We start from the raw sequence: 6,252 nt of genomic DNA, 5'->3' as shown, positions 1-6,252 counted from the left end.
TTGGTCCCAAAGCTCTATTGCCAGGATCTTTAGTGTTAGGCATGACTCACCTAAGGATTAGGTCTCCCACTCTAAAGCTTCGTTTGCGCACACAGGAATTATAGTATCGTGCCACCCGGTTCTTATATTCCGCCACCCTTAGATTTGCCCTCTTTTGATGTTCTTCCAATAGGTTTAGATTTAGACAAAGCGCCTCATCATTCTCAGCTAACTCGAATTTCTCGACCATAGGGGAAGGGTTTCCAATTTCAACCGGCACCACGACTTCTACCCCCGAAAGCTAGCGAAAATGGTGTTAGAAAATCTATTCATCTATGTGACCGATATCACCAAGCTCCGCGAGACTCCTCGAATCAAGAAAATCAAAAACGTCTTAGAGAAGAGCATCGAAGGCAGGCTGAGGGGTAGTTGGTAAGGCTTGGCTGGCGAAGATACCCACACTATTGATCCCTCGGGTCTCATCATTACGCTAGGCCTCAATTTCAAATTGAATGAGATCATCATCAACGATAGGATATTTTGCCTTAACGATGCCCATAGCCAGCATAACCTCACATTGAAGACAGTTATCCTCCATCTGGCTGTATCCCTCCGTTTTTTGAAAACTCTTGACCAAGTATTTAGCATTTGAAATCTTGGTCTAGGCCTCTTACAACTCAGCTTTAACTTCGGATAGCGTCTCCTTCAGCTCGTTGACTGAAGCGTCATGCTAAGCTTGAAGTGTGGCTAAGGATGCTTGAGAACAGGCAAGCCGAGTGGATGCCTCGACATACAAAGCAGAAACTCGGTAAAACTCCCTACGGGAAATAGAATTCCTTTTGAGGGTTTCCACCTCTTCACGCAACTTCGCATGATTTAGCCTATGAAACTCTACTTCGTTGCTTAATTTTTGGCAAGGCATCATCATTTCATAGGATGCGTGTAAAAATGAGAAAGATGAGAGCAGATAGACAGGCGCATGGAAGAGACAAAGATATGATCCAACAAAATTACTTACCAAACGAAGATGTTGTTGGGCCTGTGTAATACCCAACCTAGGATCAACATGCCATTGGGTCGGTACTTTCTCGCTCCCTCTAGTCCATTAGGCCATAGCCCAGGTTAGGAAGGAAATCTCATCACCGTCGGACTCGTATGGCCTGTTGAAGTCAAAAGGGTGTGAAGGGGATGAGGTAAACCTTCAGTAATTGAAGGAGTTGGGACTATCACAGTAGGGGTAGAAAGGTTATGGCATGGTGAGGTACGAATGCATGGACATTGGGAAGGTGGCTCATCAGGGAGATTCTACGCAAGATCAGACCCTTTCAGCTCACCCATGCAAGGCATGGAAAGGGGGTTTGTAAGGTGAAATCAAGTGGCATGCGCGTTGGCCCCCGATCCATCACTTATCCTTTGACGCAAGCTCTTGCGATGGGCCATTCCTAAAAAGGAAGAAAAGAAGAATAAGTTTCAAATTAATTCTCTACAATTATTTTTTTTTAAAAAAAAAAAAACATTAGTCAAACCTATGTGGGTAGATGGGTCGAGTTCAAAGCTATCTAAGAACTCTTGCTGAACCAGGTTGGGATCGTAGCGAAGCAAGCTATCAGTCGAAAGAGTTGAATCTCGAAACGTAATAACCACACAAGTCAAGGTAGGCTTGTAGTCAACTGCACAAAAAAAAAGTTTTTAGAATAAATTATAAAAATAGGTCCCGATCGAGCGAACGTGTCGAAAACTTACTAAAAGTCCGAAACTCGGTTGGGACTGGTAAAGAAGGCTCTCTGCAATTTGAGGTGAGCCAGTCATCGCTGACGAAAAACCATTGTTTGTTCCCACCCTTCATGGTGGTTGGACAAGAGACAATATAGTTCTCCTTACGGATAGTGACATAATAAAAATTCAAGGACTTTATTTTCTTAAGAGTATGAATGGACATAAATTCCTCCATTGTAATAGGTTGGAGTTACCTAGTTGGAGCCTGAGGAAATAACACCCTAATAGCACGAAGTAAGAATTTGGAAATAATTGGAAGGGTGCTACGTTTACATAGGTTAAGAATGGTTAAATAAAAGGGTGAAGGGGATGTCTGACTCCAAAAGTAAACATAGTTGTTAGAAAGCCACTTCCCTAGGGGTGGATTAGATGGATCTTCACCTAGGGAAGGAACTCTCATGCGAACCGAATCGGGAATTCGAAATCTGATCCTAGGGGAATTTAAGGCGTCTACGGTTAATGGACCCGAAGAAAGAGCGTGAAAAGTTAAGTCCTCACTTTGGAACCCACGCTCCCTCCAAGTACGATTTGGAACCCTTTAATTAGGAACAAAGTCGAAATCATCAGAATTGGTTGACACATCAATTCTAGGAACTAAGACTAGGGCATTTTCCATGGATAGAAAAAGGAAATATAGGTCAAGCAGTAAGTTACCTTGAAGAATGAGGGATTGAAGATGAAGATTGTAGTGTGGTGAGTTTGGTGGCCAAGTTAACCCTTTTTATAAAGGATTCTGGAACGAAAAACGAGACTTCTCACCCAAGCCAAGCTAAGGCATGGACGCCAGGAAAGTTTGAGAAATAAGTCTTGAGCTAGGCTCCAACTAGAGGATTTGAGTCGCCCAGCTCGAGAGAGGGGCAACTATGGAGGGTGAAATTGAATCCAGATAACATATTAAATCCAAGGTTTGGGCAAAGGCAGTTGAGTTAAGAAGGTGAGCTAAGGAAAGTCAGTCAAGCTCAACAGGCAACCCAAATGTGGAAACTAAGTTAATAGACTTTCAAATAGCTTTTGGTTAAGGCAATATTGTATCTTGTGCATATAGAATGGTATATGCATAAATGAGAAATATATATATATAAGAAATTAAAAAAAAAATGAGGGAGGGGGAGGTAGCCAGGTTGCCCACCCCCTCAAGCGGTAGGGCCAGCCCCCAGGGGGCTGGTTACAGCCCGGCTGGCAAGGAAGTAGGGGGAGGCCTGACCGTTTCCTCCTCCATTTCATTTAACGACCAGCCCAAGTGGGCTGGCAGTTGGGCTTTAGGCCCAGCTGGCCTCTAAATGAGGCCAACTCAAAATAATAATAATAAATATATTTTTATATGGACAGTCCACCTCATAGTCCATATATTTTTAACGGCCACCCCATTTAAAGTAAGGAATTTTGCATGGAATTTTAGTCATGCATTAGTCTTTCAAAAGAAAATATATGGAAATCTCTTTTAGGATGGTTAATTTAAAGACTAGTCATTTACCCATTTTCTATTTTATATAACCTAATTATTTATTGAAGCAATTGATTAAAGAGATATAATGACATTGCATTTGATAATTGGAGAATCAAGTGTTCATGGTTCTACCCAAGAGTCAAGCTCCTTAAAGGTTGAGATATGTAGCGGCCCAAGCAATGATGATTCAGATGAAAAACGAAATAATTAATGATTGGTGATAGCTTGGAAGCCGAAGGAGCAAGCTAAGTTTAGTTATTGATTGGACGACTATATAATTCAGGAGTCATCAAAGAGAGGTATGTCTTTCAACTCATACTAATTTTTACCAGTTAACTCAAATTCAAACCCAATTCTAACTTGAGTATCGGAGTGGATTTGGCTCAACACCACATCGGTGTTAGTTTTACTCACCTTTTTTATTTACAGGAGATCCAATTATTCTCTTTCAAATACAAATTTATCATTAGTGCAATTTTTGGTATCAACACTATGTATTTGTGGAATGCAAATGATGGCTTACTTCTGAACTTGTAACGGTTGATGATGAAGTTGGTCCAGTAACAAGTGTAGATTGAGCATCTGATGGACAGATCATTGCTGTTCGGTTGAATAATTCTGAAGTACAGTTGTGGGATTCGTTTGCGAATCGACAGGTTTGGTTTCTTAGTCTTCTGTCTAAACTAAGTTAATATACATGTAAAAGGGGATGATCAGAACTGTTTTGAGTGATGTAATGCAGCTAAGAACTTTGAGAGGTGGGCATAGGATGCGAGTGAGTTCACTGGCGTGGAACAATCACATTCTCACCACTGGAGGAATGGATGGGAAGATCATTAACAATGATGTGAGAATTAGAGATCACATAGTGGAACCTTACAGAGGTCATGATCAAGAAGTCTGTGGGCTTTTAAATGGTCATTATCTGGACGACAATTAGCAAGCGGCGGGAACGACAATGTCATCCACATCTGGGACAAATCAATGGCATCTTCGAACTCAGCAACCCAATGGCTTCACAGGCTCGGGGATCATACTTCTGCAGTCAAGGCCCTTGCATGGTCTCCATTCCAAGGCAACTTACTTGCAACCGGTGGAGGCAATGGCGATCGCTCCATAAAGTTTTGGAACACCCACACTGGTGCTGCATGTTTGGATTCTGTTGATACTGGTTCTCAAGTTTGTGCTCTTCTATGGAATAAAAATGAGAGAGAGCTGCTCAGCTCCCATGGATATGCCCAAAACCAGTTCACTCTTTGGAAATACTCTTCAATGGTGAAGTTGGATATATATATATATATATATATATATATATTATATTATATAAAATAAATGTTGATATAGTTTTATACTAATTCCAAGCTCAAAAGCTCACAAGTTGGAAGGAGTGTGTCATTTTGATGAATATGTGGATTTGGTAGTAGTAGTTAAAATTGACTTATAAGTTTCTTGGACTGCCTTTGATTGGCTTTTTTAACCCTTGTAATAAGTACCAATAGTTACTTATTTTATATTTCCAAGCTCACTAGTTGGAAGGAGTGTGTCATTTCATGAATAATGTACATCATACATAACTGAGCTTCCTTTTGAATTTGGTAGTAGTTAAAATTAACCTATAAGTTTGCTGATGGACTGTTTCTAATAGCTTTTAACACTAAGAAGTACCGATATTTTCAAGCTCACAAGTTAGGAGGAATATGTGTATCATAACTAAGCTTGTTTTTTGATTTAGTAGTAGTTAAAATTAACCTAAAAATTTTTTGACGGTTTCCCTTAGCTTTTAACGCAAAGAAATATGGATAGTTATTTGTTTTATGCTAAATTTTAAGTTCACAAGTCGGAAGGGGAGTGTGCTATAATAGATATGTATAGTATAACTGAGGTTGTCCTTTGATTTAGTACCTAGTATAAATTGGCAAATTACATTTGTCAATGGATGGTTTTTGACAGGTTTATGTTGGTGATGTTTCTAACAAAGTCTAGAGGTACACTGTGGCATCAGCAACGACAGATGGAACATTGAGATTATGGCATGTTTTTGGGCTATGAAGCACAGATACTTCAGGTGAGACAAAGAATCCGTATCAGACACGTATCAGATACCGATATTTCCAAATACTTTTCATATACGTATCTGACGATCAATTTGATATATTTATTTTTACGCTTATTTTTTTTTAAAGAAAAAAATATAAACAACTCACTTAATCTTTTTCAATCTAAAACTCGACAATCTATTTTTTTAAACAAGAGAAAATGTACCTTTAATGTCTCAGTATCTTCATTTTTTAGAAATATATATTAAAATAATATATAAAAAATAACGTATCCTTCAACGTATTCATATTTTAGTTTTTTAGAATTCATATCTTAGTTTTTTAGAAATTGATGAATCGTCATATCCAATCCTATCCATATCGTATAGTTGTATCCGTCTTTGTGCTTTATAGCTTTTGGGACTCCTAAAGTGGCTAAGGCTAAGCCTGCCCAAAATCTTACAGTGAAGAGCCCTTTGCACATTAATCGCATTCGATAAGTATACATTAAATACAGGTAGGGAAGACCTGAATTTCTTTATTCTCTTTTCTTTTCTTTTCTTTTTCTTTTCTGAAAGAAGTAGGAAGATTTGAATTTAGGTTGATACAACCATCTTGTTGTACTTTATTATCTTCATGAGAAGAACTATGTAAGTGATCGTTTAAATATAAGAAAAAAAAAAGGTTGAAATTAGAAGTATTAAAAAGGAGTAACACTGTGAGCGTAGCTCCTGCATCCATGTTCATGCATTTCAATAACAAAGGTAAAATATTAAAAATATATTTTTTAAAAAAACTATCACTTGCTAACTTGAGATTGGACACTTGGATGGACTACATAAAAATTTGTGCAACTCAAGATGTACCCAAATATTTTTCTTAAAAAAGAAGTGAATATGAGTTTCTCTAAAAAGGGCTAGAAGAGAAGATATTTAAATTATAACTAAAACCAGGGTTAATAATTTTCATCCAATTGAAAAAATCAATAAGAAAGATTTTTTTTTATCTCACAAT

General features: G+C 38.3%; 1 pseudogene; it reads left to right on the top strand.

The window, feature by feature from the left end:
- The first annotated feature begins 3,717 nt into the window (after positions 1-3,717).
- Positions 3,718-4,717, top strand: LOC120067451 (annotated as a pseudogene).
- Positions 4,718-6,252: the final 1,535 nt, after the last annotated feature.

Source organism: Benincasa hispida, chromosome 12, assembly GCF_009727055.1.
Source record: "Benincasa hispida cultivar B227 chromosome 12, ASM972705v1, whole genome shotgun sequence".
Classification (NCBI taxonomy): domain Eukaryota; kingdom Viridiplantae; phylum Streptophyta; class Magnoliopsida; order Cucurbitales; family Cucurbitaceae; genus Benincasa; species Benincasa hispida.
The sequence above is the reverse complement of the archived record's forward strand: the minus strand, read 5'-3'. Positions and strand labels throughout refer to the sequence as shown.